General features: G+C 43.3%; 1 protein-coding gene across 1 annotated transcript in view; it reads left to right on the forward strand.

Annotated features, from left to right (window-relative positions):
* Positions 1 to 2,968: 2,968 nt before the first annotated feature.
* The window catches only part of JAK1 (Janus kinase 1), a 63,676-nt gene continuing 46,942 nt past the window's right edge, over positions 2,969 to 19,702 (forward strand). The window contains exon 1 of the mRNA XM_054072435.1: positions 2,969 to 3,107. The gene's annotated coding sequence lies outside the window, so the exon portion shown is untranslated. The remainder of the gene's footprint in view (positions 3,108 to 19,702) is intronic.

The raw sequence follows: 19,702 nt of genomic DNA on the forward strand, positions 1-19,702 counted from the left end.
ACTCTTAAACCTGTCACTACACCCCAGCACAGTACTTACATGGGTAAGGAAACCTGACTTTACATCAAAGGCCTTTTCTGCAGCTCTTTGCCTGCCTACTCTCTTTATAAGCAAGAGAATATACTCAGCTCTAAATACATGTGATTAATTCCTTAGAGACTTTAAAGGTTTTAATACAGAATTACATACTTCCCATAGGATGGTATGCTGTGGCAAAAGCAAACAATTTTGGAAGAAGTTGGAAATCCTCCCCTGTTATTAACATAGTTCTTGGAGTAATTTTTAGAAGCACATTGATTTCATCTTAGTTATATGTCACAGAACAACCGGTAGCAATCAGCAGACACCAGTACCCTGAAATGAAGGAGAAAAAGCAAAAAGCTCACATTGCAGGTAGGACTAGGAGCCTGCAGTTTCCACAGGAACACACAATTTTCATAGGAGTCCAGCCTTGGTTTTTTTTAAGTGAGGTGTGTGAGCATGCAAGAATTTAATTCTCACTGAAGGACATGGACTTTGGAAGCCTGGGTCATTCCTGGGCATGGTTTTGTGCTCTGGGCACTGACTTAGATGGAGCCAGAGGTAAAGCTGCTCTCCTCTGAGCTGTGGCAGCCACGAGCAGCTGCAGGCTAAGCTCCTTATGCAACCCTTCCGTCACAGCCACCTCCTCAACTTTGCTTTGATTTGCAGCTCTGAGCTTCAGGATTTCAGGACACTCGCAGCATCAGTTGCTGTGCTGCAAATCGAGCCTGTAAAGCATAAATAATAAAGATATGGTATATTATTTGGCATGAAAACCCAGTGAGATAATATAATAAAACCTGATTTTATTATTATAAAGGCAAAGCCATGGAAAGGAATAGCAGGAATGAAAACTAATAAATGGAGGCACAGCCTCTGCAGGCAGATCATGGTGGATAGGGAAAAAGAGAGAAAGAAAAGATTGGGCATGAGAGCCATGGCAGGGCCAGGCATGTCTACAGGATTTGACCTCTCACCTTCCGGCCTCAGGCTCTGTTCTGAATTGAGTTGGGATTACCAGAGTGATGGAAATGGGATGAGACTCCAGTGGTTTCCCGTGCACCCACAACACACAGTTAATCCAGACCCAGCAATGCCATGGGGCTAAGGACTAAAGTTAATATGGTGCAAAGGCATCCAAAGTATGCTCTGTTGGTTCCCTGACAGCTGTGGAAACAGGTAGGAAGGGCTGACCTTTTCCCTCTTGAGAGAGGGAAACAAATAGTAAGCAATGATTATCTATCCTTAGTGCATAAACTGCAACCACCCGGACACGCACTCATGTGCACTCACATGCAATCAGCCCCTGACTTCCAGCTCCTGTGCGAGAGATGAAAAGCTTTGGGTCTATTTCCTGGAGAAAAGGTTCAAAACTCAGGATTACAGGGGCACAAGGCAGGATGAGCTGGAACCCGTATCAGTGTATGGCCTATAAACCCTTCTGAACAGCAATGAGTCTTGCACACCAATGTGCTGCTGTGCATGAGAAGACCTTGACAAAAAGGTGTTATCAGTGTGCTCTGATTAGTCCGAGTTACACCAAACTACCATTACATTGAGAAGGGACACATTTACCAGGGTGGGTTTTTAATGACAGATTCGGCTCTTAAGATGAAGGCCAGCAGCAGATTGGCTCTTCTTTCAGAAGAAAATGCCAAGCACGTGTGCATGTGTGGGAATGGGGGAAATCACTTTATTGAACTGAATAATTTTCTCATTCGTATCACTTCTACTCGTGCTGGTTCCTGTGATTTTGAGAAGAGTTTGAGACCACGATGAGAAAACCCATTTATTTTCTGTGGAGATGGCAGAGTTGTGCCAGTCTTCTCATTTTGGTGTCAACACCCAAGCTGTTTATGCCAGCTCGCTCCTGGCTGCATGAAGCTGGTAGTAGAGCAGTAGTTTTATAAAAATGATCTAAATACACCTATGGCTCTGCCCGCACCTCCAGGCCTCTGTGGAGGCAACAGCTACAGCCTCAGCACCAGTGCAGCAGAGACACCTTCTATGAAGCCCTGGGTGCTCGCCCGGGCACTGGGCTAGATCCCATACATCACTTTACACAACTCAGGAGGCAGATCCATCATAGACCCTTCACAGAATCATAGAAACGTTAGGATTGAGACAGACCTCTAAGATCATCCAGTCTCACCATCAGCCCAGCACCACCGTGCCCACTAAGCCATGTCCCAGAGTGCCACATCGACACGTTTTTTTGAACACTCCAAGGGTGGAGACTCAACCAGTTCCCTTGTATCCCTGTGCCAAAGCTTCATTACTCTTTTGCTAAGGAAATTTTGTTCGAATGTGTGATCTAACCCTACCCTGGCGCAACTTGAGGCTGTTTCTGGAGAGGGGCACATTTAGACTAGACGTAAGGAGGAATTTCTTCATGAGGTGAGGCACTGGCACAGGTTGCCCAGGGGAGTTGTAGCTGCCTCATCCCTGGAGGTGTTCAAGGCCAGGTTGGATGGGGCTTTGGGCAGCCTGATCCAGTGGGAGGTGCCCTGCCCATGGCAGAGAGGTTGGAACTGGATGATCTTTAAGGTCTTCTCCAGCCCAAACTATTCTATGATTCTACGAATTAAGTTTAAACACTGGCGTCACTTTGGATTATTTCCACTTCCCCCATAAAAACCTTTACTGCTCTGCCCTCCTCTGCCCTCCAAGCCTCTACTCCCCAAAACATCCCCTGAGCTCAACCCGTCCGAGCAGCCGCCCCGTGAGCCACGGGCTTCCCCAGCACGTCCCCACGCTCCCCTTCAGCCCAGAGCCGTGTTTAAAGCCAGCCGTGTCCAGCTCCTGCCGTGCTGTCCCCCGCCCGCACGGCCGGCAGCGCGGGGACAGCCCTCCACAAACCATTCCATGAACCTATGATCCTATCGCCCGTCCCTCGGCTGAGCAGCCCCTCCCTCCCCCACCTCCTCCCGGAGCTGCGGCTCCGCCCGTGCCCCCTCCACCCCCTCCCGGGCTCGGCGCATGCTCGGCCCCGCCCCGCCCCGCGGGCTCCGCTCTGCACGCATCGGGCCGGGCCGGGCCGCAGCCCCGAGCCAGCCCCGAACCCCTCGGGAGGCGCCACGGGACCGGTGAGCGGGCGGCGGGGCTTGGGGGGTGGCGCTGGGGCGCGGCGGTCGGAGGAACCGGAGCGACTTCGGTTCTGCCTCCGCGCGGGGCGGTGGGACGGTGCCGAGGCGGAGCCCCGTGAGCTCGGGCTGCTTAGCGAGGGGAGCCGCTGCCTCCGCCCGGGGCTCGGGGATGGGGCCGGCTGCCTGCCCGGCACCCTCCGGCCCCCTCCGGCCCCGCTGTGAGGCGGCTTCTTCCCCCGGGGTGGTGACAGACCCCGCTGTGAGGCGGCTTCTTCCCCCTGCGAGACACCCTCCTGCCCAACTCTGTGGCTGCTTCTTCCCCCGGGTGGTGACAGACACCCTGTGGGACACTCTCCCGCCCCGCTCTGTTAGTGCTTCTTCACTCGAGGTGGTTACAGCCACCCTGCGAGACACCCCCGTGAAGGGACACGCTCTGTGGGTGCTCCTTCCCTTCGGGGTGGTGACACCCATCTTGTGGGACACCCTCCTGCTCTGCTCTGTGGTTGCTCCTTCCCTCGGGGTGGTGAGACCCATCCTGCGGGACACCCTCCTGCCCCGCTCTGTGGGTCCTCCTTCCCGCGGGATGGTGACAGCCAACCTGCAGGACACCCACCCAGAGGGACATGCTCCGTGGCTGCTCCTTCCCTCGAGGTGGTGACAGCCATCCTGTGGGACACCCTCCTGCCAGACTCTGTGACTACTCCTTCCCTCAAGATGGTGACAGCCACCCTGTGGGACACACTGCTGCCCCAGTTGGTGGCTGCTCCTTCCGCCGGGGTGGTGGCAGCCACCCTGCGGGACAACTGAAGGGACATATGAGTATGTGGAGTGGGGCACTGGGCGAGCTGAGTCCCACCTTCTCCAGGCACTTACAAACGTCATTCTGCTTTGTGTGAGTGTGTGAGAACAATTGCCATGTTATTCAAATAATCCTGTTGATTTAGGGTTTTCAGGATACGTGTGCGAAGGTTATTGATGCAGAGCAGCAGGATGGGAAAGGCTGTCACCCCACTGCTGTGTCGGGATGGTCTGTTCTCCCGAGTGACAGGCGATAGCATCAGAGGAAATCATAGAATCATAGGCTCATAGAATGGTTTGGGAAAGGCTGTCGCCCTGTTGCCAGACGTGTAGGCTGGTTACACAAGGACAACGTGGCAGGAGCTGGACACAGCTCACTTTAAACACAGCTCTGTGCTGAGGAGGTGGATGGGGACTTGCTGGGGAAGCCCGTGGCTCACAGGACGGCTGCTCGGATGGGTTGAGCTCAGGGGGATGTTTTGGGGAGTAGAGGCTTGGAGGGCAGAGTAGTGCAGAGCAATAGAGAGTTTTTGGGGGAAGTTGAAATATTCCAAAGTGACACCAGTGTTAAAACTTAATTCATAGAATAATTTGGTTGGAAGGGACCTTAAAGATCATCCAGTTCCAGTGCCCCCTGCCAGGGGCAGGGACACCTCCCACTAGATCAAGCTGCCCAAAGCCCCATCCAACCTGGCCTTGAACACCTCCAGGGATGGGGCAGCCACAGCTTCCTTGGGCAACCTGTGCCAGTGTCTCACCACTGAAGAAATTCCTCCATATGTCTAGCCTAAATCTGCCCCTCTCCAGTTTAAACCCATTACCCCTAATCCTATCACTACAAGCCTTGGTAAACAGTCCCTGCCCAGGTTTTCTGTAGCCCCTTTCAGGTACTGAAAGGTCACTATAAGATGTCCTGGAGCCTTCTCTTCTCCAGGCTGAAGAAGCCTAACTCTCTCTGCCTGTCCTCATGTGGGAGGTGCTCCAGCCCTCTGATCATCTTTGTAGCCTGCTCTGGACCCATTCCAACAGTTCCATATCCTTCTTTTGCTGAGGATTCCAAGTAGCCCAGTTTAACTCTTGCTTATAGAAGCTTCTGTATGATTTTATTCTTAGCAGAATTAGAATTTAAGTAATGGTACTTAAATTAGTACCATTTAATTCATGGGTGCTGAAGTTTGGTATTAAGTTCAGTTTTGGCCATATATGGGGAGCGGTAGGCATTTCCTCAGGGCCCTTGTTTTTAAAACGTACAGGAAGTTGCACCTTGGTCTGGGTTTGTGCAAGGTGACACAGAGACAGGTGCTGTGGGATATGGAGCCTGTGATGGACATGGTGCTCTCCTCTGAGCAAACAGCAGATTGCACCAGGCTCTTGCTGTCATTTGTGGTGTTAACGATCACAGGCAGATTGTACAAGTGTTTTTGTAAATGCTTTTTTAGTGCTTCAGTTCTCCTTAAATATCTTACTTGTCTAAGTGTCTGCAAGCCATTTGCCCCAAACCCCAGTGGAACAGAGAATATACTGTGCTCACACAGAGCAAAACTGCAAACATTTGACCTTTGGGAGAGGTTAGGTGAAAAACTTCTGAAAAGACAGAATAAGTAGGTTTAAATTTGCACAAGAATACAAACACAGAACTGAAGCAGCTTTAAGTTTGTGAACTCCTGGAAGCCTCTGCACTGCAAAAGTCTTTTAAAACTAATTTCGGAGTTGCCTTTTTTGAAAGGTAGATTCTGTAAATCTTGAGCTGTTTGAGAATATGCTGTTTCTGTACATCCAAATTAACCTGTCTGTTCAGTTAGCTCATTTAAAAAACAAGTTGGAAGCAAGATCTGGAGCGAATATCTAATAAGAAAGCTTTGGAAAGCAAACCTGTGCCAACTGGAAAGCAAAAAGCTGAAGTGTACCTGAGCAGTCACTGGAGAGGCTCGACTGGTAAAATCAATGTACCTTTTAAACTTCTTTTTCTCTTAGCCAAACAATCTGTGATTTAAACCTACCTCAATTCTCTTACCTTACCTCTTGGAACTCATCCAAGGTCCTTGGTTGGAAGAATAAGTGATAGCAGTTCAGTAAGTTTAGATGGACATTTCTGTAGTAGTTCACAGCCATGCAAGTAAAAGACTGAATTCACAGAAACCCACTTCCCTTTTTTGTGTAGAGGGGAGAAGTCTCAATTTTTGTAGGCAGTGTCCTAACAGTGATGCCTGCTGTGACGGGCAGGAAGATTTCACCTCTTTCCTACCATGTACATCTCTGTCCTCCCTCGATTTGGAGGTGAAGCATTTTTTTCACCTGCACAACAGGCCTCAGGTTTCTTGGCAACCTTGCTGCTGCCTGACTTGGTATGAGGAAGAGTGGTTCAAAATGCAGCACAAAACCTAATGGAAAACCCTTGAATCTGTACGCTGTGTTGGGCTTGAATTGCAGGAGAGAGAGCTGCCCTGTGTTTACATAGAGGAAGGTGTTTGAGTTGTTTTGGGAGGTCAAATCTTTTATGCATAGAAACAAACCCTGAAGACTGGTTTGTATTGAGGTGTGAAAAGGATTGTTATGAGAATCTCTCAACAAGAAAGCTTGCTGAGAAGCCAGTTATGGAGAGAAGACAGCATTGGGTTTTGGTTCCTGACTCATCTCGTGTCCAATGGCAATTAAAAATGGTGAAATGTTTTCTTCTGGATTATAAACTGGCAATATTCAAGTTTTTCTTTTGTAATCTGTCCAGCAGTTTGCAGATTCCTAAAAATTGGGCATTATTCCTGTAAACACACTCAGGGTTGCTCTAGATCTCCAAAGCACTTAAAATGCAATTAGATTTCAGGTATTGGTAATGGCAAACACTTGCTGAATTGATCGAAAATGGCTTTTACAGCTCAGTGCATGATTCAGTCTGTTAATTCTCACAGCCTGCCTTTCACAAAGGAAGCTTTTTCATCAACTGATACTGCACAGTTTTGTTCATAGGGCAAGACAAATATGCTTGAACTTCATCGAGAAAGAGAATGGATTCTCAAAATAATGACATTTTGGAGTGTTTGACAGCTAAATAATTACTTCCATCTATTGCTATAGTTTCTATACAGTGACAAATTGAGGTTTATTCAGCGTACTCACTTCATGTCTTTAGCTGGGTTTTAGGTACCTGCCCATTGCGTATTTTCTCTGCTCACCTGATACAAAAGAACAAAACAATGTTACAAAGTCCTGGGTTACTGGAAAAAGTTGTTGATGGTTCTCTGAGGCAAATCAGTTCCAATTTGTCTTGATTCGCATTGGAGGGGGGAAGTAAGGAAGTGTGATTTGTTGGTTTTAATTTCCTGGCCCATTGAGAACTGGTGGATTTTTAAGGAACGGGTTCTGACAACGGCTTCTTCATGCTGAAAGGCTTATAAAACTTCAGACAGTTTTGCTGACTAGAACAACTCTCTTATTTCCCCTCAACTGGTTATATAAGTGTAACATAAGTTGCAAAACTGACAAAGAAAACCCTGGGCTACAGAAGCCTGGAAGAGCAGCTTCTGCTTGGAAAAGTATGGTCTGTAGGTCTCATATTGTGTATTGGTACCTTTACCATCCTCTGACACTGTATGAGATGTTTGGTAGCGGTGGCAAGAATACTGTTCTGTGCGTGTTATGTGATTACACTTTAAAACAGCTGGCCCATAACAGTGATCTGTTAGAGGTTTTTTTTTCCCTGCAGGGTGTGAAAATAGGAAATAAAGGAAAAGAAGTGGAAGTTGATGGAAAAGTGGAGGATATGTACATCATCCTGAACTAAGGCATGAGGTAGCAGTGAAGGCCTGGGAAAAATCAATTGGAGTTTTTGTTTGAGGAGGGTCATTCCTGAAGGGTTAGATTTCTGAACAAGTGCAGTTAATGCTACCAAGGAATAGGCAAATTGTTTGTATGAGAGTAAGTGGCTGGGTGTTGCTATTGATTATGCTTTGTCAGCTGCTCCGATAGTAAATTGTCTTCCAGAAATACCAGGTCACTGTCCTGCTGCAGCTATGGAGTTCCAAAAGTAGCAGCAAGGGCTTGCAAGTAAAGAACAACCTTTTATAAGGCAACTAGCTTCAAGAAACTCATCTGTCATAAATGCATGGAGCTGTTAGCTTTCCTTTATGAGTATTTATTTGCTTTATGAGTATTTTGGACTCTTTTGAAGCTGGTCTGCTACGTAAAGGAGGATCTGCTGATAAATTGAATAAATTCAGTATTTAGTGCTGTGTTCTCTGACTTCTGAAGCATGTAGGGTTTACCATGAATGAAGACTTTGTGTGCCTGTGTGTGTACTGGAGGAGGAGACAGGAAGGTTCACAAAGATAAGGAATCGGTCTGCAGGTGGATGAGCATATAATACAACGTTCAATGGGTTTAGAAGCCTTCGGCTGTTTTAATCTCTGTTCTGTCACTGGCCAGTGCCTGACTTTGACTAAATGACCTGTTTATTCCTCCAAGATATCTCTTTCCTCCCCCAACTCCCCCCCGGAAAACGCTGCATTCTCTCTCCATGCTCCAAAGAGTTAATTCCTTTAGAACACAAAGTCTAGGTGACATCTGTTATTCGTACTTGCAGAAAAAAACTCCTAAAGGAAAATTTGCACGTTCCTCAGGCTATGGTACATCTTCTCACTTGTTTGCAGAGTGGTCCTGAATGAGGCCTCGACCTCTTGAGGCAGCAATACATGATTATAGTGGAAGTTTTTAGCAATTTTGGACACCAGTCACTCTTTAAACTGTTCTTGGAGTGTTTTGTTTCTAGTCTTTTCCAGCTGTTCAAAGACTGAGCGGAGTCTGGATTGCTTATTAGGTGGCCCAGTTGGAATATAGCAGGGTATTGAAATATTTGATTTTACTAGCTGTACTCTTAAATGCCCTTCCATATGGAGCTTGTTCTGTCAAAATAACTTTGGGCTTTTGCTTCAGATCTTTTAAATGACTTAACTTTATGTGCTGGAAGTTGAGATTGAGGTAATATTGACTCTTTCTTGAGGAGGAAAAAATTCTTGGTCAGCCTGGGAGGTTGTACCTAGACCTGCAGAGAGGGCTGTGCTGGACACAGCACTTCTGAAAAATTCTTACACCTTTCATGTCAGGTGGAAGGACAGAGCTAAGCCTTTTGCTTTTGAAGATAAGGAAAATAAAGCAGGTGGTGCTAGATCTGTGACTCGGACAAGGGAGTGAGGGAGGAGAGGGAGCAGGCAATGAATTTGTTTGTGTGTGGACTCAGGTTTTCAGGAAATTAATTTGGCAGAACTAACTTATATGTTCATTTTGAGACACTAGCAGCACAAAGAGCTACATTAAACAAAACAGACCTTAAAAGCCTTGGCACTTGTACAGTCTAAATAACTTCCTGTTGCTTACCATCCATAAATGCTGGTCTCTGCACTCCACTGGGTTTGACCAGAGTATAAACAACAGATTCAAAGCAGGTTGGTTTGTTTTTTTTTTAAAATAAAGCTGTGTTGTTTTTTAGGACATTGGATGTTTAAGGGAAAAAACAAAAGTATAGAAGGTAACATCTAGCTTAAGTATTGCATTAAGCTCTGTTTTCTATATTTAAATCTGCTGGTTTGGTTGGTTGCATGGGTAGGCTTTTTTTGTCCTTGGGATGTCAAGCTCTGCATTTTAACTCAAGCTGGTGGCCTCCTGCAAGGGAAGAAAGTGTGGCCACCCTCAATTCTGAGGTTTTTGATCAGAAACAATTATAAGCTGGTATTTGCGGGTCACTTTGTATGGTTTTCTTGTACATTCCATGTCTTTTATGTTTACTGAAGATGCACAGGAAATAACCTTTCACTTCCTGAAAGCTTCTGTATTTCAGTTTTCATCAAAGTATAGCAAAACAGACACTAATAATCTTGAAATTGCCAGAGCCCATCTATTTAGAGAGTTTAAAAGTTCAAAAGGAACCAAACAGTTAAATCAGCAAGTGTGACATGTACGTATCACGGCCTCTATGTCACCCCTTACAGCTCTATAACCTGTGGTGGAACACTGTCTGCAGGAGTTACCTTCTCTGAAAACAAGAGATTACAAATTCACTGTTTGCCTTTTTGCTTTTTCCTGCATTGGTCTTGCATTTGTCTTAAACTGTATTTTTTTCCTTATTTGAATCTTCTGCCCTTCTTTCTTGTTCTTAAGCTGAAGGAACACAAAGACACATTTGACTTCATTATTGAAGTAACAGGTGCAATTCCTAAACTTAGCCCTTACTGCTTTCCACTGTTTCCTGTGATAAAGTATTTTTGAGTGGTCTACAGCTGTAATGGACACTAGGTTCTTCTGAAATGGTATTACAACCTTGTAACTTGTCTTTTTTTCTCTTGGAAACATCAGTTTCTGCTTAGGCAGAGAATGGCTTAAATTTATTTTGACTGTTTTGTATTGAATTTTAGACAAGCTCTTAACAACTCTGTCCCCTACAGATGAGGAATAGTAAGGAGCTCATCCAGATTCTGGAAAGTGCTGGTATAGCCAGAGGAAAGGAGCCTGCATGATCTCTGTTTTCTTGAAGGGTCATAACTTCATTGCCAAGAAGATTCTGCTTGTATTCATGCTGCTGTATAATTGCTCCCATGAAGGGAACATAGAGTTTGTGTTTCTTGATGGTACAGAACAAGCCCCCAAGAGCCTGATGAACATGTTGTATATGAGGCAAGTTGGTAGCCCAAGCAATGCCAGCTGTGACTCTCACCTGGAAGCCTTTGTCTTACCACCATCATCACCCGGAAAAAATCAACTTGTGGTGTTATCCACCAGCACTTTAATGTAGGAGTAATTCATGGCCATGAGCACCTTTTGTACATGTGTATTGATTAATACAGCAGAGCATGGGTTTGATTTCACTGTCAAAGCCACAAGTGGTAAGTGAAAGGACATACGGGGATAGCTAACATAGAGCTTCATTTTACAAAAGAATAACTTGCCTATCTTCTGCCAAGCTTGGAAAAAAAATAAAAAAAAGCCCTGTGGGTTTTACAGCTTCCTGTACACGTGACTGACAGCACAGCCAAGTTACAGCTATATAAGTGAGATACATCAGCAAACAGAGGGCTTGTTTGGCTTTAAAAAAAAAAAAAAAAAAAAGCACTTCTAAATCCTGAGTTCTTAGTATATCCAGCACGGTCTTAAACAATTACAGCCTAGGATGCCAGCTGTGTTAGCTTGGCTGCGTACAGGTGAACTTCTTGCTCTTTATTGGTATTGACTGAAAATTTGGTCTACAACGAGAGTGAGTGGTGTCTCCACATTTAATCATGCTGTGTTCTTACAAGTTTGCTATCAAATTAAGTGAAAAATGAGCCCACATTTTTCTTGGCTTACAGTGTGTGGGCAGAGGGAGGTGGTAGGCAGTGCTGCCGGGGTATTGGCGAGGCAGTGGTTTCATGCTGCAGATCACGGCAGTTCTATCTTAAGGCTCCTGTTGCAGCATGTCACCCCTTCCGCTGAGCAACGGACGTGCTCTGGTGGATATCTGTTCCAACTCAGAAGACTTTGCATCAGCTCCCTCCCTTGATTTTTGCAGGAATGTGTGAACTTGGACACTGTGTTGTGAAAATCCTGCCTAACACCAGTATGCTCTTAAGTGGAAGCAGTTTAACTTCTTCGTACAGCCCAACTTACACAGAATAGACCTGACTTGCACCACAGCATATACCTACTGACGTGCTCTGTGCGTCATTTAGCACGCAGGGAGGCATTTAGGTAGATCAGCTCTCTCGCTCCGTATGCTTAGAGCATTAATTTGGTGTGACAAGGGCAGGACCTGCCAACCTATAAATCTATGGTAGGACTCTGCCTCTTTAGTGAGGGAAATCTGGATCATGCTACCTTTACCCCTGCCGTGCTGGCACAACCTTACTGAGTGCCTTGAGATTGTTTCATGCTTTCTCTGATGAACAGATTCCTTAGGACTTTTTGAATCCTTTATGTATTTTTTTTACTTAACTGCTTGATAAAGTTTACTTAGCAGTTAATGTAAATGTTAGTCTATATATGCGCTACTAAGTCCCGTTTGTTTTTAGAGATCCATGCAAGTTCGGTTTCGCATAGACAAATCAGTGCATATCAGTGAAGCTGAGTAATTACGTAAAGAACTTGATTTGTCCTAGGCTTTGTGGTGAGTCCAGCCTTTAAAATGCAACTGAGATGCAAACCGCTGTCTCTTCCTGATAGTTTTGCTCAAGCTGGCAAAGGCTTCTGTCAGTTGCAACTTTTTTGCATGGCTCTAGCTGGAAGTAAGATTTACTACACATTTCAGGTCATACTTTTAGAACAATTTGAGCAGTCCTAGTTCTGCATTCTAGGCCAAGACAGCTTGCATGTGTGCATCCAGCCACTGGAGATGCTTCCATCCTGCAGGTGTTTGCTGCTCCCTCTCCACTGGAAGATGCTGCCACCCTCTCTGCAGCTGAACCATGATTGCTTCCTCTTTCATTTTTTTTTGCTGGCAAAGCCTGGTAACCGCCAGTAAAATACTGACATCTTCATCAGGCTGTGCTGCCTGCACAAAGCATGTACAGCTGCTAGCTGCCAAGGTAATTTTAGAAATGTGTTAGGTTATGTCCTAATAACTGGATTATGCTTCAAAAGAAAATCCTCTTTCTTAGATATGGTTTATAAGTTTTTAAAAGCTACGGAAATCAGCAGCTTTCCCACACCATATCAAGTTATTTGTTTTTCAAAACCTATTGTTACGCAGTTTCAAAGGCGGGGAAAGTAGAGAGTAGTTTAATTAGCATGCAAGACTGACGTGATGATTCTAATCTTTTGAACAAATGCATGCTTATGGTCCTACAAAGATACTCTGCTGGTTTTGGTGGGGCATCTCATGGGGTGTGCTCAAAGAGAAGGCAGAGCCTACAAGCACTAACATATAATTTGCTGAACCCTAACCAAAGGCTTAAAAAGAAGCTGAACATGTTATATCTCTGTGTTAATAGAGAGAATTTCTCAGGACTTACTTCAGAATCAATTTCTTCTTAAGGGCAGATAATGACATAGTTCTGTAGAGCAGCAAGCAGTCTGGTCTGTGAACATCCCATTATCACATGTGCTAAAATGGGGTAATTCCTTATCCTTCATCTGCCTCGTTCTCATCCATAATTAGGGATGAGCTATAAAGTGCCTTTTAAAGGGATAGGAGGAGAAGGTACCTTATTGAGAATTTGACCTGAGGAGCCAAGTAGTGTGAAGAGGCTTTGTGTGATGGGTGTTCTTCAGTGATAAAGTGTTCTGAAAGAAACTGATGGCTTAGCGATGCTATTGTAGAATCCTGTCTTGATTTTGCATTTGGAGTCCTGCATCAAGTTTTCTTTGTTTATGGCTGAGGTATCTTCCTTGTTTGATTTGCATTTGATCTTGCTCATTTCCAGAAGGTGTGACCTAAAAAAAATTACTGGTGTAGTTTTTCATTTGAGAGCATCAGTAATGTGGGGTAGGGGCTCAGTCCAATTAATTTTTCAATAATACTGTGTCCTGTTCTCTTTCATATTGTGATTGTATAACTCTGGTCTTGTTCTAGGTCAAAGGCACTGGATTTAAGCAAAGGAAAATCATAATTTTATCGTGATTTGTTTTTATAGGGCAAAATGTCTTCTTATGCCTAAGAAAGCAAGTAACACTTCTAATTTGTACACCAAATAATTCTTTCATGATTAAGGGGCTAAAGCATCTTATTATATGTAACACTTCAGTACTGTGAGAGTGGTCAAACTCTGGAGCAGCCTGCTCAGAGGTGTTGTGGAGTCACTGCCTGAAGAGAGATCACCAGCCCAGCTGGAAACATCTCGGGCGGCTCAAGACGTCCCTTCTCACCTCAGTCATTCTGTGACATTCAAGTTGTGGTTCAATAAAATTAACACCTCGATATGTCCATTTTTAATTTCAGTCTGTAGTTGGATTTATTGCCATATTTAATTTGTGTGTTTCAGTCCTCTAGAAACAATTAGTAAATGATAATAACTAGTAAAGAATGGCTTGTTATTGGAATCTCTGGTATGCTTATGCTGTTTCCTTTGCCACATCTGTTTGTTCTCTTGTTACAGTAAACAGGAAAGGATCTACAAGATTTAAAATTGGTGGGTTTGGCATCTGTAATTCTCAATTAAGCTTTCAGCGTTCCTAGCTAAAATGACAGGGCGTCTCTTTGAGAGTTTTTGCCAAAAGTGTTTTTCAGGAGTCTACGTTAAGTGTGTAATCATAACGAGTGAAAACGAAGTCTAAAGCCTAAATGAATCCTAAGCCTAATGCCTAAATGAAGTCCTTTGCCCTGATTTCAGTGACTTCTGTTCACAACCCATTAGCTCTCACAATTTCTTGAGGAGAAATAAAAAGGGGTTTAGTATTTATGATGCTTAAAATAAGTCACGCTTTCTGTTATCATCAAAGAAAAAATACAGGGCCATTATTTTTTTTTTAAATCTCTTGAATCTCTAGGTCTACTTTGGCTTCCTTTTTCCATTTCTGTCTCTTTGCGGATGTTAGGAATTGAGTGCTGCTCACAGTGATTTTTGTGGAAAAGGTTTTTGGCCTTTTTGCTTAAGTTCAGGTGAACTTGTTCCTGTGTGGTTTTTGCTTGTCTTGTTCCTCTAGACTTCAAAATTTTCAAAAGAGATCTAGGGATTAATTGTACACTGAGCACTGGAGGGGAAAAAAAAAAGGCTATAGGTTCCTGTTGGGAGCGAGGGATGCTGAGAGTCAGCTTTCCCATGGCTTTGTAAGAAAACAGAAGATGAGAAATTAGAGTGTTAGGCATTTTAAAAATAAAAAGATGTGCCTGAGCCCTTTTGACAAGCATTACCCAAAACCTCTTTTTCTGCTCAAGAGCTTGAAGCTTGAGAGGAGCAGACCAGCTCCGAGTAGAGTAGGCACGGCTTGAACGTCCTCCTTCCATGTGGGTGAAGATCCTACCAGTGCAGAAACTGTTTAATATATCTCCAAAGATGATCTTCTATCCTGACTGCTGTCATACAATCTCCTATCTTGAATTTATGGGGAGCACTGAAATCCCTGCTTCTGCCTACTTTATGCCTCAGAAGTCTGTGGGGATGGAGTACCGCTGTGGGATTAGCAGCTGAGTTTGAGTGTGATCTGTATGGTCCTCGAAATGCTCAAGAGATGGTGCCATGACCCTCTAGCACAGCATTCAGGGTGATACAAAGGTGATATTCCCTGGGTAGGTTTTGTGTTGTGTTTATTAGTCATCCTGATGCACAGACATGGAAGTGGCACTGCTGCCTTGTGGAATGCCTATAAACTGACTGCACACTGGGGTTTTTTTTTTTGAGTTTATTTCCCCTTTAGAATGAGGGATTTTTTTTTCTGTTTGCATATAGAGACTGTGTCTAGAATGGTGTAGAGGAGTGCAGTACTTGTTTTTAACTGCAAATAACCTTGCAGATTAAAAATAACTATTGCATATGCACAGAAGTCACATATATGAAAAGAAATATCGGCTTTGTGATTTCTGGTTGAGTGCAATTTATGTGCACTTACCCATTTGAGAAAATGAACTGATTTTACTTTGTGATATAGAAATAAACACTGAGACAGAAATGAGTCTTGATTATGGACAGATTTCTAGGTCGCAAGACAGAAAGATTTTGATTAGTTCTTTGGAAAACAGGACATTTCTTCTCTGTGAAGTTCATATGATAATTGTCAGGTTGCTTAAGAAAACTGCTGGAGGGATGATACACCCCAGTTACTGCAGGAATTACGGATCATTTTTTCTTAAAAAAAAATGTAGAAATCACTTGTAACTGATTTCTGTGAGTTTCCTCTTTGTCCAGTGTCTCTAGTTAACCTTTCAATACAGAGATCTGCTTCATGTAACTAATATTTATTTAATGGTTACTAAAATACCCCTCTTTAAAAGAAAACTTTCCAGACTTTATGTGCTGGGTTACAAGTCACTTATTTTTTTAAATGGTCTTTTAACTGCATTCTGAAACAAGCCAAATATTATTATTCTTTTAATATGTTGATGCATTTTGAGTTGTTTTTCAGGAGATAACTGTCTTGTGGTAATTACAGTGACTTAAGGCAGGGGTTTGGAGTGAAGCTTCTCGAGGAATGCCTGATGTGGTAACTCTTAATTCTTGTAGGGGCTGATCAGTTTAAAACTGGGGGTATTTGTGTGTTAGGATAAACCAACAGTATTATGAGATTTGAAAGAAGTTTTGTTGTTTAAGGTTCCTGCCTGTTGACTTGTAATTAAATTTCTATGTTGCTTTAAGGGCAGAAAAAAGGAAGTACTTTTATGGTTAAGAGTATTTAGAGTTAAGGCTTAAGTAGCCATCTTAGGCTGCCAAGCAACAGGCTATGTACTTGGACATAGCATGCACCCAGGGCACCTTCTGGATTTGCTTTTCATTATTTGCTACAGATTTGCTCCCCACGGATTTTTTTTTTTCTCTTTAATATTATTTGAAGGAAATATAACCACTGCAGTTAAATATTTATTCCCCAGAGTAGCTGCACTGTGGTGTTTGCAAATTGTCTGGGTGCAAACAGACCTGGAGCCAAGCATGAAATGCCCAGCTGGTTTGTAAAAGTTCTTTTTCTCTGTAGTCCTTAGTTTTGAAATGCAGGGTTTGAAATTGTAGTTGTAAAACATTGAATTGCATCACCGTGTATAAATAACAGGGGAGAGGTGTGATTTAAACTTCCTCAGACTCGCTGCTCTCTTTCTCTTCTTTCTTTACGTCTCTTTTCTAATTTCTTAGCAGTGGGGTTTGATGGGTGGACCTCTCTTGTAACACTTCCTTTTCAGCTGTGTACTCTTCTTTAGTTTCTTATTTAGTATTTTTTCTCTTCCGTAGTTTTTGTACTCTTCTGTATTTTCTCATTCATAGAAGTAGGAAAAGGAGTATTCAGCATGCAAAGTGACTCTATTTAGGTGAAATTAGAACTGAGTCTTTGTGGCAATTCATTGAGTTTACCCTCCCCCCCCCCCCCCCCAAATTCAGAAGATTTTGTCTCATGATCTCTTAGATGCAAAATATATTGTTAGTTCTGGTATCAAGCTCAAAAGGGGAAATAAGAAACCCCAGTTCTAGAACATGGTTCCTGTTTTTCTGACTTGACAGCTCAAACTCAAGACTATATTACTGCTAGTTTTTGTTAGTTTTGGAAGTAGGTAAATGCTGTTTAATAGTTAAGCATACGGGTCAGTCTAGGCATAATGTTGGTCTGTCTTCTCTTTCTTCTAGATTATGCTGAAAACATCCTCCAAACTAATCACACTATGCTTTTTGAAGTAGAGAAGAGCAGAAAGGAGTAATTTTTAACAAACACAACATATCGAGAAAGTTACATGCATAAAGTAACTAATAAAGCAGCATAAATATAGCACCCAACAACTTGAAACTTGCCTGAAATATTAAGTATTTTTCTGAAAGGTTTCAGGTTAGTGGTAGTCCTCCTGCATTTTCTTTTCCCTTGGTGGCCAAAAAAGCCACTCAGCCCCAAAAGAAACTTAACAGTTATTATTTTCTCAGTGAGAAAAGAAAATGTAGTAAAAATGTGACATAACTTGTCATGGATTTATATGCTGTTTAACTGTATGATGTTGTTTGCTCCCACTGGCCCCTGTCTCTTATTCCCTTTGTCATTTTCTGTATGCTCTCTTTTAAGGCATGAGTGCCAAAATTAAGTTACTTGGGTCAGGGGATGTTATTGGAAATCTGGCAGAGACTTCGGTATATGTGATTTTTTTAAGTATGTAAATAGTTCTGGAGGAGGACTTACATATATAAAATGTTCAGGATCACATATTGTCCTATTAGCTTGATCAGTTTTGATTAAATTGTGCATCTATTGTGGAGGTTTTGTTATGGCTTTTCTGTTCTCTAATGTTTTGATCATAAATGTACAGTTGCAATATAAAGGTTACAAACTTAAGTGTGTGGAAATTCCCTATATGTGACCGCTGGTTCCTGTAAACACCAGTAAATAAGACTAAGACTTGCTTTAGAAGGGTTTTTCTCTGATTTTGGGGGTTATTTGAACAAAGAATGGTAGAGGTGCTGGATTCCGAAAGCCTGTCTGGACAACACGTGGATTCCTAGGAGCTTGATTTTGTTGGAGGGTGACTTGGTAACAGTGGCTACAGCTAAGAGGGAGAGAGGCAAGAAAGCATTTTCTGAAGTGAGATGCCTGGTAATTGCCTGTCAAACTTTTTGAATAATTTAAGTGTGATAACTCCTTAATTTCTAGGCCTTTTTAGTGTTGGCTTTCAGTCCTTTTGTAGCATAATCCTGTGAATAATTTACTCAGAGATAATTGTTGAAGGTTGAAACAACATGTAGAAATTCTGGTGAGAGTTTAGTGGTGAGTATTGATACACAGGACCAATCCGTCTTAGACGTCTCAAGATTGACAGTGGTGTGGTCCACTGTAAAGTAGATACAGCAGGAGGTACTTGAAGTGAGTCATACACGTCTGAGTCAGTGCTAAAAGCGATCAAACAAGAGTGTCGCTGCTTGTCTATTTTTAATATTTGCTTACTCACATTTACTGTAGCAGGCTCTTTGCGGGAAAAGTAGTTAAATGCTGTAGTGAAGTCTTACAGCCACTTTTCATGGCAATAGCTTATTTTATTGATTTGGAGTGATATCTTCAATCCTGCCTTTTCTGAAGTGTTTAGGTCTCACCATAATTCTTGTTCTGCTTGATGCGTCTAGAAGCTCTGCAGTCCAGTATTCACAACATCGCATCCAGACTTACACAGTTAAGTTGGCAGTGTGACCAGACCTTATAGCCAGATCAGCTATGGCACAGCTATTGTGGTGAGGAGCCGTGGTGGTGAGTAGCTGTGGTGGTGAGTAGCTTGGTAGTACTTAGAGGTGCTTTACCACCTCACAAGGTGGAAATCTGTTTCATACAGGACATAGTTTAATATATTAAAAAAACTGTTCCTGGGTTTTAGCCATAATAGATAAACAAGTCACAGCTTTTCTGTTGTAAAACCCTGCTTGTGATTTACCTAATCCTTAGGGTGCTGCCCATCCCAGGACAGCAGCGTGTTCAGCACACAGAGCTCTGATGACTAGTAAGGTGCAGCTTTGAATCCCTTCCTTACAAATAGAGATATTTTTTTCTTTGTTGACAGCTGTATTTGCAGGAGGAAGAAGTAGTTCAGGAGGTTGCTTGGGGTGCGCATTTGTGTCATGGAGTTCAGTGATGGCTTCCTGTTTACTGCTGCTGAGCAATGATTTGTGCTGAGGCCAAAAAAGGTGCAAGAGCATGGCTTGTGGATTTGCTGCTAGGTAGGTCTGCCCTGCCTCTCTCTCACCCTCCTCATTGCTTGGCAAGGTGTTGCAGCAATGACTGTAGCCATGGGTTAGGGTGTTTGAGCAGCGGTGGAACAGATATGCTGGCTGGACGTGGCTTTCTTTATAACTTCTGTTATCATCAGCCTCTTGGGAAGAAAGGCTGACCTGTGGCATGTACGGCCAATACCCTGAGACTTTTTACTGGGCAAAAGGAAGGCTCTATGTTTTGTTGGTGTTGAGTCACAGCAGCAGTGTAATGGTGCCGCATCCAAAGCTGCTGTTGGGAGAGAAAGCGGGAGAGTGGCAGGTGAGCAATGTCTGCTGCTGTGTGTTTCTAGAGAACCAAAGTAAAATGGTACCTTGACTGAAAAGGGAATTGGCCATAAATTTTTATGAAATTGCTCTTGGCCAAAACTGGAAATAGAGAAACAGTGAACTACTGTAAATTTTAATAATATAAAGACATTAAAGAGACTACTGGGAATGCAGACAAACTCCTGAAGATATAAAAGT

Source organism: Cuculus canorus, chromosome 8 (genome assembly GCF_017976375.1).
Source record: "Cuculus canorus isolate bCucCan1 chromosome 8, bCucCan1.pri, whole genome shotgun sequence".
Taxonomy (NCBI): Eukaryota; Metazoa; Chordata; class Aves; order Cuculiformes; family Cuculidae; genus Cuculus; species Cuculus canorus.